The 12,124-nt window shown below is 37.1% G+C and overlaps 1 protein-coding gene across 2 annotated transcripts in view; it reads right to left on the bottom strand.

Moving 5' to 3' along the window:
* The window catches only part of Malrd1 (MAM and LDL receptor class A domain containing 1), a 361,316-nt gene extending 355,516 nt beyond the window's left edge, over window positions 1-5,800 (bottom strand). For both annotated transcript variants that reach the window (XM_090318992.1, XM_090318991.1), the window contains exons 1-2: window positions 5,743-5,800; window positions 3,621-3,762 (exon numbers count right to left, since the gene is read on the bottom strand). The gene's annotated coding sequence lies outside the window, so the exon portion shown is untranslated. The remainder of the gene's footprint in view (window positions 1-3,620; window positions 3,763-5,742) is intronic.
* Window positions 5,801-12,124: the final 6,324 nt, after the last annotated feature.

Here is a 12,124-nt window from a genome sequence, read left to right as displayed (position 1 = left end):
AAACTCTCTACTACATCAGGAACATTCCTAATGTGTACATTCCTCCAAAATAAATGGCCACAGTTGATCATGATTAAATTCTAACTAGTTAGGAGGCAGAAATCATGTGGATACCTGTCAAGGCTAGCATGAAGTTCATGAGACCTCTGTCTCAATTAATAAAAGATAAATGTGGTAGCACAAACCTGCCAGCTATGAGGGAAAGCATAAATAGGAGGAATGTGATCTAGGCTTGCCCAGACACAAACACGAGCCCTATTCGAAATATAACTAAAGCAAAAAGGGATGGCGTGACTTAAGTGGTAGTTTGACTGAGTTCAAATGTCTGTACTATTAGATGAATGATAAATATTTGCTTGCTTCTGCATGTTTTGAAATGCAAAACATGAGATTTGATGCTTAAATATCCATTACTTTAAAATTTAGGACTTTTAATAGCTGAACACCTTTATCTTAGAACCTATATAGTTGCAAGTGTATAAAGTTTGAACCAACTTGGCACTTAAAAAAAAAAGTGGAAATCATTCCCTGTTCAGCTGCCGAGTCCCATCTCAGCTTTACAAAGTAATTGGAGATTTCTATTTCCTCTCCCAACCTGCCTTCCTCTGTGCTGGCTTCATTATGAAATTTCATTAATGATCCTGAATAAAGCCACTTATGCATCCTTTTTCGTGGCAGGGGACTAACAGGGCTATAGAGAGCAGACTTTGGCCTTCCTATATTCCCAACAGAAATACCTTTGGCTCTGTTTGTGTTCCAGGCTATCATTAAGCCAGTCTCTATGGCTAACAAACTGCAACACTTCGACTCGTCTCAGCTGAACTTCAGGTCTACCACCTGAACTCAGGGATGAAAAGTGAGAAGATGGTATGGCTGGTTTACAACACATGTTGTTAAAACATAACAAATAATTATTGATTTGGGGTTTCAAATAGAGTAACCCAAAAGTTGGTAAATTTGATAATATGCTATACATAAATAACATGAATGGTAAGGCGTAGTGCCACACACTGATAATCCCAGCACTTGAGAGGATGAGACAGGATGATCACAAATTTGAGGTCAACCTGGACTACACAGAGACCTTTTCTCAAAAACCTAAAATAATATAATATCATAAGTATGATAGTAATCACTTTAAGAACACAAAGAGGCAGCTTTGTTTCTTCTCTCTGACTACTCAAAATCCTTTCATATCTTTATTTCACTATCTACTATGTGAATTGGTATTTTATGCTTTTTTCTTTTTTATTGTAATGTATAGAAGGGTTACAGTTATATTCACCAGATAGTAGGTATATTGCTCCTCACACAGTATTTTATGTTTCTAATTGGTTTATCTCAGAACATTCATAGTCATCTTTCAATCATACCCTCTTGCTATTTTTAAAGATTTGAACAAAATGTGTTTTGTGCTCTGAAACCATCTTGGAGAAATTATTTAAACATATATATAATCATATTTGTGTATGCATACTATTTTTCCTTTGGTTTCTAGATTATATTTTCTTTGTATTATCATAATTCATTCTCAAGTAACAAATTGGCATTTGGTTAGCTAAAATTTTTCTTCTCTCTAAAAAGATAGCTTCCTCTCACCTAAAGCCAAACTGTTATTTACATGGTCTCAAATTTAGAGGTCAGAGACTATGTTATAATTGAAAGATTATTTATGAACCCTTTCTGCATTGTGATCTCTTTCTTCGAAGTCCAAGTGGCAGACAGATTCCTGAAATTAGAAATGGGAGCACAAGTACCAACCCTGAAGGGTTTCCATTTTCCTTACATTGAAGACATTTGTTCTTACCTGTGGACTAGGAATAGCCACTAATCTATCAAAACCTTTAAATTAAGTTTTAAAAATTTGCTTTAACATTTCTGGTAACTCTTTTCCAACTAATTGGCCTAATTAAGTATGTTGAATAAGAGTGAGAAAGAAATTTACTATCAACTTTTCAGTAAAAAAAAAAAGTAGAATGGCAAGCATTCTACCTCTTCCACCTAAATATTTATTTGTAAGAAATTAAATTAATTCATGTATAGTGTAGATTATACCTTCAAATAATGGCATTAAAAGATATGAAGAAAAGAATCAATAGGCTGAAATAGGGCTAACACATTTTCTTGAATTTTCTTCATAGTCCCTGTTTAATAGCTTTCTTTTAGCCTGTCTCTTTCCATCTGACATGTAGTTTTTGTACTTGGTGTTATTTCTTTTACCACATAATGAAACTAAATTCCTATCACAGAAAAGCAGCAGTGAACCATAGTTCAAATTTATTTTGTGTTATCTTTATTCAGTGTGTCTGCACTTTGACCTGATAATGCACAGCACTTACTGTAACCACAGGGTAGATCACTCAGAGATAAAGTTAGAGTCCCAGTAGTAAAAGATAAAAGAAAAAAACAGCAGTGATAGTCAAATTTATAGCTGTCCTTTGTAGGTGGTTCTTATCAGAATGGCAGTTGACAGGTTTTGAAACTTGGATTTTCTGCCTTTGTATGATGCACTCTTTAGAGAAACAAATTGTTCTTGTTATACTGATAATTCAGTCCTGGGAATTACCAGGTAAACTGCCCCAAGTTGCAGATACTATAGATTAAGGATGTAGAAGGTTGCCTCATTCACCTACAACCATACCCATATCATTCCAACCTTCATAGACAGAAGTATTACTCAATTTTATGTCACTGAGACAAAACACTTGACAAAATAAACATATTAGGTATGGAGGTTTATTTTGTTCAAGTTTCAGAAATTTCAGTCAATGGTTGTTTGGCCCTATTGCTTTGTGAGGCAGAAATCATAACAGAAAGGATGTGTGGTATCCAGCTCCTCGTCTGATAGTAGCCAGGAAGCAAAGAAAGAGAGAAAGGACTAGGATCCCAATCTCACCACCTTCAAGGGCATACCCCTAGTCACCTAACTTCCTTCTGCTAGGCCCCAACCTTAGTTCCACCTTATCACAATCTCTGCTCAAGCTAGCCTACCTACATGCCTTGGAGGAACATTCCAGATCCAAACTATGGCACTAACATGGGTTCTACTTTACTGAAGATTGCTTATGCTACCTGCAACAGCTTTGAAGTGCACATTATTTTCTGAAACACACCTTCAGTAAGTTTTTACTGGTAGCCAAAAGTCACAGCAGAAGTTATGTCTTGAAAGTCACAGATGCTTTAAATTGTGATGCTTTATTTTTCTCTCTTGGAAATTCAGTTCTTAAACATTTATCAACACACCACAAAAGTAAACTGCTCTAGAACTTGTAAAGGAGAGAAATGTCTACTTCCTAAAGTAGCTGGTTTCAGAAGAAAGTAAGGCTGTGGCAATGTAGATGTATTTCTTAAATAGTAACAGGTACAGTTTTGTACTGTGTCCTGTACATTGTAAAAACAACAAATTCTCCACAAGCTGTTAATCATTTAGTTATATGTGTTCTAAAATTACTTAACAGATACTGCTCAAGAATCTATGAATTTCCAGGCTAGTCTACCTTGTTGAATGTGATAGATGACTTCATTCTCATAAACAATCCAAGTCATAAAGCAGAAAAAAGAATAGATAAGGGGAAATGGTTTTTGTGTTAGTCAGCTTTCTACTGCTGTAACAAAAATACCTGAGATATTCAATGTAGAAGATTTATCTCACAGTTTTGGAGATTTCACATCATAGTCAGCTGGACACCTTGTTTTTAGACTTCTTGTCAGTAGTTAACACATCATGTTAGGAAAACAGTGGCAGCCCACAGCACTGTTCACCTGTGAAAGAAAGAAACAATAGGGATAGTCTGACCAACCCATGAAAAGATCAGAAGATATCTCCTATATGTCTTAAAAATTTCCATCACCTGCCAATAGTGTCAAAGTGGGGATCAAGCCTTTATCACGTGGGCCCGTAGATGATTCAAAGTACAGCTACCTACAAAAATACCTCAGGAGATTATACTTTATTGCCCATAAGTTGGCCACATGAAATTACAAAGTGAACTGAAAAAATATTTTGTCAATTGTTTTACTGCAGCTGACATTTCTCCTTTCATTTATTAAGAGAGAAAAGTAACTATTTGATCATTGTGTACTTGTCCAACATATTGCTGAGTCATATTTGCTAACATTTCCATTAGGATTTTTAAGGATAATAATGAGTGTACATAAAAGTCACTTAGAAGAGTATAGTGCACATAAAAATATTCCATAATTGTCAAGTGTCATTATTAAGGTAGTAAGTCAGTTTGCCATACAATTTTTTAAGACAGTAACTGCCCAACATATTTAACTGTATAAAACTTTTGGATAAACTTTATTTAGGATCTTAAGTTTGTATAAACATACTATTTATAAACATGTTTAAGTCTTACAAAAGATGATGTCAGATTATATTTTCTCTTTCATCTGAAAATTTTTTGCCATCTCTATTTCCTAGAAAATTGGTTATTTTATCTAATTTCATTATAGTGTTTTATCATTTTTGAATCTCTCAAATATCTATATTTGTACCTCTTTTTATTCCGTGTGTGTGTCTGTCTGTCTGTCTGTCTGTCAATTTTCTCCAATCCTTGAACTCATCGCCTGAGTACTATTACAGGTTTTTTTCACTCAAGGTTCTCACTCTACCAATTCAGCCCCAAGGCCACTTTCAGCTTTTTTCTGAAAATGGAAATAAGACTGTTGGGTTTTTCCTGCATGGACTTGCTTTGACTGGCCATCCTTGTATCTCAGCCACCTGAGTAGGATTACAAGCATGAGCCACTGACATATACAGCATTCCTATTTTTTTAAGCCTGTGACTTCTCTTTGTTTTCTAGATAACTCTTGATTCATTTCATCGTTTCATCATCCAATGGGTCTTACTGCTGACAACAATATTGTGTTGAGTAACATTTTCCCAATGGCCTCAAGTTCCTTTACAAGATCCTAGCTAGATTACATTCCACTTGGAATACAATTACATTTTGATATTTAATGAACGTTCACACATCCATATTTCAGTCTTGGCTATTTTTAAATTATGAAGCCTCAAATCTAATCACCACATCTCATTGTTATTGCTGAAGGGTTTATCACTGCCACTTGTCATTGAATTTGATTGCATAAACTCACTCAGATACCCAGTCCCTTCACTTGTAAATCCTACTTAAACCCCATTTCTTCTTTCTGGATTCATGATGTAGGGGAGCCTGAACACATGCATCTTGAGAATGTCCAAAAGCCCTAAATGAGAGGCCCCAACTTACAGACAAAAGGTTATGTGTCAGCCTGGCATGCCCCAAGTCTTGACACTAAGCCTCCTATTATGTAAGGCAGATGGAGGAAGCACACAAGGAAATACAGAAGGACAGAAGGAGGACCGGTTAATGGGCAGGCGTGCACACAGGCCGAGGTGGGGACACGAACGCTCAAAACACAGCCACTCACACACCCATGCCGCACTGTACTTCCTATGACCGTAAATTCTTCTCGTAATTGCCTTTGGCTGCCTGAGTCTCTGGCTCGGCAGAAACGAGCCGGGCTGACTCAACAGTGGGCCGCAAGGCCTAGACGAAGCCCAGCTGAGGCCCAGCCGAGGCCTAACCGAGGCCTAGCCGGCGCCCGACCAAGATAATCATGGCGGGGGTGCTTCCTCCGCCATTGGAAGAAGCCGCCGCCTGGGCGCGAGGGAAGACAGGCGAATTTTGGAAACACTTGGGACACAAACAGCACGGTACATGAGGCAAGGGGTAACTAAGCTGAAGGGCAAACCTGTGGATCCAGGCCGCCAGCCTGCTCGGTCACGCATGCGCGGTAGGCTCAGAGACGGTGGCACGACTAGAGGAAGGACGACGCCGTGTGGTGCGTGGCGCCGCCGTGTCGTGCGTGGCGTCGCACACCTGATGACGTCGAAGCCCCGCCCCTCGCAGGCTTGGTGCCAAGCAGAGCCTCAGACACTGGGGGAAAAAATGGATGGAGAGAGTAGGGGGAATTGTGTCCTGAACGGAGATTTGCTGTCCAAATGGTCATCAGATGCTGAAGCAATGTGAGCACAGGGAAAGGATGCACTGGAGATTTGCCATTTGTAAGAAAAGCGCAACAGGTAAATAAATAAATAAATAAATAAATAAAAGATGGTGGAGACACATCTCATAAAGGCATCTGGCCTGCGGATGCGCAGTCATGACACTTGGGAAATTCGACTGGGACACACAGAGAAGCCACGTTTGTGAGAGGCTGGATCCGGTGACTGCCATCAGACACATGTCCCCCCAAAACTTGTAGCCTTGATTACCCTCAATACTGTTAGGAAACTGAGTCACGAAAGTAGAAGGGTAGAGAGCAGAAAAAAAAAAATAGTCTCAACAAACCAGACCAACTCTAGTGGAGAGCTGACCCAGAAGAGAGTCAGGGGACACGAGGCATGGAAGTGTGATGGCGACAGAGGTGCTGGGGCCTGAATCGGGCCATGGTCCGGGGACAGAGGCACAGGGAGCTTGAGAGGTCAGAGTCTCTCCAGTTCACAGCACAGGGCTGGCAGGCCTGGAAACTTATAGTCCAAGTTCCTGGCCCGCCTCGAGGAATTCAGGCATGTTCATCAGCTGGGGATCCAAGCGGCTGTGGAAGTTCCCACGTTGACAAGAGGGCGCCAGTGAAACCCCATTCCCTCTCATCTATTCGTCTGTCACGTTGCCACCATAGTGCCAGTTAGACTCAGTATCCGTATTTGAGTCAAAAACTATTTTGTTTTTCATTATGAAAAGTTCTTTCCCCAGAACGAATCTGTCCTTAAATGTACATATGCATGTATGTATGTACGTGTGTACATATGTGCGTGTATGTATGTTTGTGTTTACATATGTAAGTACTTAGGAACATAAGTACATATGTATGTATGTATCTATCTTTCTACATATTTATCTATCTATCTTTCTACCTATCTATCTTTCTACCTATTTATCTATCTACCTATCTACCTATCTTTGGAACACCAAGTGCCACATGATGGGAAGGCAAAAAGCCTATCCAATGGCAAAACTTTTTATTTAAATAAGTCTTATTTTATTTTATTGCAAGGGTGATGTCAGAAGGGTTACAGTGACACAACTAAGGTATGAGTACAATTCTTATCAAACATTGTTACCCCCTCCCTTGTTTTCTCCCATTTTCCCCTCCACCAGACTTTTCTATAGGATTAATTAAATGGTTAGAATATTCAAATAGTGGAAGACCTATATAACCTACTATATATCATGAACCTATTATATGAATTGTATATATGTATTATATAACATGTATTATAGATGTATGTCATATAATATATATAATAATCAAGGTATGTAGATAAAAGAGCTATGCAACTATATATCTTGGATTTATTATATATAGCATATTGCATAACATTTTAATAAAATATATGTTATGTAATTTACTTATAGTATATTATATATAATGTGCAGTATATTATATACCATATTAAATGCACTATATGCTATATTATGATACTAGGTGTGTAACATAATATGTATAATATATAAACTATAATATAATTATATATAGTGTGTATGTCTATTGGTTATACTATATTACATGTTATATAATGTACACTGTATTTTTATATATAGTATGTATTATAGACATTATACATATATATATATATCATGACCCATTATACATTATGGCACTACACTGGAGTTTACTTGCTCCATTATATTGTTCATATCTTATTAACTTATTTTTCTCTTGCAGAGTTATAAACTGCTACTGTGTCACTCTGGTTAGCTCTGGCATAATGGGGGTGAGATGTCAATGACATAAATGTACAGACACAAATGTGACTGTTCTGTCAAAGCCTTGGGTTTTTTTTCTGGTTAAGTAGAAGATAAATTAGTCTCAATACTGTAATTAATATGATCTAGTGTTTCCCTGTACCCCAGGGACAAACTTATTTGCAAATCTTTGTTGGGCCTTTTAAGATATTAGTTGGCATTCATCAAAAACATGGCTTTAATTGTGGCCTCTTGGTATTTGCAAAGGGTGCCAATTTAGTATTAAAGAGACATTAAACATATTGCCCTTGTAAAGCCTACGTAAGTGCTGACAAAAGTTCAGGCTTATAGGGAAGGGAGGAAAACAAGATGAGGAGCGGGAGTTGGAGGAGGGAAATGGGGACCAAGACATGAGAAAGGATATCAAGGTTTGTGAAGTAATGCACCTTCTATCTGGTGAATACAATGTAACCCTTCTATTAATTACAATAAAAATATATGGAAGAAAAGTACAGGCTTTTGCTGTTATTTTAAAAGTGAACCATTCCGATTACATGTCACATTGAAACCCACAGGTTATAGATGGGACCTATAATATACAACAGAATGGTACATAAATGACTTTTAGATTCTAGTCCCAATTATTTAAACAAAAAAAAGGAAAGGGAAGGGAAGGAAAGGTATACCTCAGTCAAGCAGGAATAAGCTCTGCTGTGATATGCCTGGTTCTGATAACCATAAAATCCTCTCAATAACATACAAAAAGGCTAAGGTATGAGCCAAATACCCCATAGCTTACTAGGTATAGTCTTGGTCAAGATCCTCCAAAATTGTCATAACTCATGTCCCAACATTAGCCAAATGGGCAAATGATTTTTAACAGTTTGGAAAAAAAAAACAGTTGATCACCTGTCAGGATGGCAACAAATGAAAATTGCTATAATGTACTAGCCTTTTTAGATAACTGTAGGGTATCAGACAAACCTTGAAAAGACAGAGTTATAAGCAATATTGTTAATGGGGAGCCTCCCAGACATATTGCCATTGATAGATGGACTGTGTATGGAGGATTGATGATATGACTGTCCCAAGGAAAACATCAGGAATGCCAAATAGAAAGAAGCTCATGATAGAAAGTAGACATAGCTGGGCTCGGTGGCTCATGCTTGTAATCCTAGCTACTTAGGAGGCAGAGATCTGAGGATCAAGATTCAAAGCCAGCCCAGGCACAAAAAGACCTGAGACTCGTATCTCCAATTAACCTCTAGAAAATGGGAAGTGGGGCTTGGATCAAGGTTAGGACAATCGCCTTGAGCTGAAGAGCTCAGAGACAGCGTCCAGGCCCAGAGTTCAAACTCAAAAAAAATGGCCCACACAAAAAAAAGTAGACATAACAGGATGTGTGACTGATATAGACTCCCACACATAGAGGGCAATGCACTGTCCAAAATGTGCCTCAAGAGTCCCCCGCTAGGAATCTCAGGGCTCTGTGAAACCTTTGGCCACATGGGTACATGGACCATGATAACTGTTAGAAATAACAGTTCATAAGGCTAAAGCTTAGGGGTATGTAATACCTGTTACAAATATGCCACGGAATAGCCTTGTAATCTTATCTCATTGGACACTGTTGGTTGCAAATAATAGTCACTACAGGGTTGGAAGGTGGGTTATGCATGCCTGCTAAACAAATCAGGGATACAACTATAGGTAAAGCTAAAGGCCTTTGGAGCAGTTGATGGCTGCCTATCGGATTCCTTCCAGGGTTACATAGTGGAGTAAATGGTAGAGGAGTGCATTTTTCTAGCTAAAGTTACAAAAGTTAGGTTCTGAAATAGAATAGTCAATGGAAATTATATATATATATATACATATACTAAGTGGTACAATAACATGCTAAAGCTCTGATTACAAGTAACAGTACCCACTCTCTAATGCTGTGCACTCCTTAAATAAACAGCCACGGAGAGACTTATAACCCCTTTTGGATCAAGTTTTTGTTCTGGCTAATCTACATTTTTTTAAAAAGTGGTAAATTACAGCTGGTAGCTGTAATCCTAGCAACTCAAGAGGCTGAGATCTGAAGATTGCAGTTCAAAGATATCCCAGGAAGGAAAGTCCATGATACTCTTATTTCCAATTAACTACCAAAAAAGCCAAAAGTGGATCTGTAGCTCAAATGGTAAAGCACTAGACTTGAGCAAAAGATCTCAGAGACATAATAATACTGTGACCCTGAGTGGACATGAAAAAGAGGCATGCGCACATGGACACATTGAGGCAATAATGCCTAGACACAGAGACTCGTGCACCTGTCCTTTGGGTAATTTACTCTTAAAATATAGTCTGCATTTTAGTTGCTAACAGCTTAGCTAAACCATTAGCCAGCATCCGCCAGCCATCTATTATTCTGTTTCTTGAAGTGCTTTCCATAGTAGTACTATCAGCATTTATTTGAGATTAAAAAGAGAGGTTGGGCTTCTCTTAAAAAAAAAATCATCTCACTTGTAAGTGACAGGTTATCTGAGATCTGAGTTTTAAGTTTCAACTTTTAAAGATAGTTTTCCTTTTGGAAGACTCTAGAGATAAATGTCTGCTATCAGCATAGCTGACATTCTTTTCCAGTAATTGTCTTTTTCTCTGTTTGTTGCAAATACTTTCTTACAAGCTCAGGATTCAGTGGTTTCATTGTAGAATGTCTAGATTGGATCTGTTTTATTTATGTTATTTAGGGATTAGTGTGTGTCTTCAGTTTAGATTCCCATCTTTCATTCAAAAAGCACTCTATTCATTGTCTTTTTGAATATCTTGATCTTCCTTTTGCCTTGTTGGGTTCTATTTTTGTATATCTATATGTAATCCACATGTCTTAATCATTCATATTTTTATCTCTTTATCTTTCTGTCATCTATTCTAAGTTCATCAGCTGTGTCCTTCAGTTTTCTAATTCTCTATATCTTTCTTTAATAATCTCCTGAACCATTCTATTAGATTGTTAACTTCAATGAAAGTGTTTCTACTTCTATAATTTCCAGCGGGTAATTTTAATAAAGTCATCTATTCTTTCTTCCTAGTTGTCTTCCCATTGAAGTTTCTATATACAGCTTGAAAACTGCACATTTTACCTTGTATGTACTTTAATTGGATGATTTGCTTAATATTTGGTTATTTGTGTGTGTGTGTGTGTGTGTGTGTGTGTGTGTGTGTGTGTGTGTTTCTGGTGCTAAGGATCAAATGCATGTGCTCTTCTACCAAACTATTTCTCCAGGATTTTTTATTTCTAGATTTCAGAATGTCACTTTTTTTATTATATCTGATTAATTTGTCCTATTATGATTTCTCTCCTTGTATAGTTCGCAGTTTTTATGAGATTATATATAATATAGCTGTGGGAGTCTAATGTCTCCGCTTATAGATATGTTATTATGCAGACAATTTTTCTTTTGCTTTTATAGAACTTCAAATACATTCTCGCCTCTGGATTAATAGCTATCTTAGCTTGGGATCTCTTCTACAACAATACTATAGGGGGAAAAAAGCCAAATTTCAGTTCCAGCTCAGTCTTTTATTTTATTCAAGAGAATTTTGTAAGTTCATGCACTGTGATTTGGAGTTCCCAGGGATTCTCAATATATAAATAATCCAGTTCATCTAAGTCTCTACTGCTGGCAATTGTCAGACTTTCTAAGTATTGGCAGTGTGATTTTTTTCCCGTCTGTGATATACTTGATTATTCATGTGTTTTATGCTAAGTTGTTTGTATTTTTATATTGATTGATATTAATTATTTAATTAATCTGATTACTAGTACACTGGAAAGTATTATTATATATTTTCCTAGATTGTACCCATAAGAATTTCCATAGTGCTTTTTTATTACTGTAATAAATGTTTCTGTAGCTTTATTTGGGACAGCACTTTTCCAAACTAGCAAAGCATATCTTCTAAAATGTTACAACTTTGTTTTTGATGTTTATGTACTTAATCTATAAAATACTGAATTTTTAGCAGAGTGTAATTTAAGGACCAGTTATATGCCTTCCTACTCTTAGCCAATTTTTCAACTTTCATTTATGGAGTGATGACTCTCTCATCGTGTATCTGCTTTTTCACTCCTGTCACATACCAAGTTTCAAATATGTATGGTGTATTTCTACCATGCTAACCCTCTTTCATTGTTCAATTTGTCCTGTTGTGTATGAGCACCAAGTGTCTTCAATCCTATAGTTATGAGTCTTGATGTATGGTAAGGTAAGTTCTTTTCATTTTCCTTTGTTTGGAATGTTTTGACCATTTTGACCCTTTATTCTCTCTTACAAATTCAAAAATTGGTTTTTCAAGTTCCATGAATAAATCTCTTAGAACTTTATTGACCTTGCATACAC

The sequence above is a fragment of the Megascapheus bottae genome, chromosome 26, assembly GCF_031878675.1.
Source record: "Megascapheus bottae isolate mThoBot1 chromosome 26, mThoBot2.hap1, whole genome shotgun sequence".
Classification (NCBI taxonomy): Eukaryota; Metazoa; Chordata; class Mammalia; order Rodentia; family Geomyidae; genus Megascapheus; species Megascapheus bottae.
The sequence above is the reverse complement of the archived record's forward strand: the minus strand, read 5'-3'. Positions and strand labels throughout refer to the sequence as shown.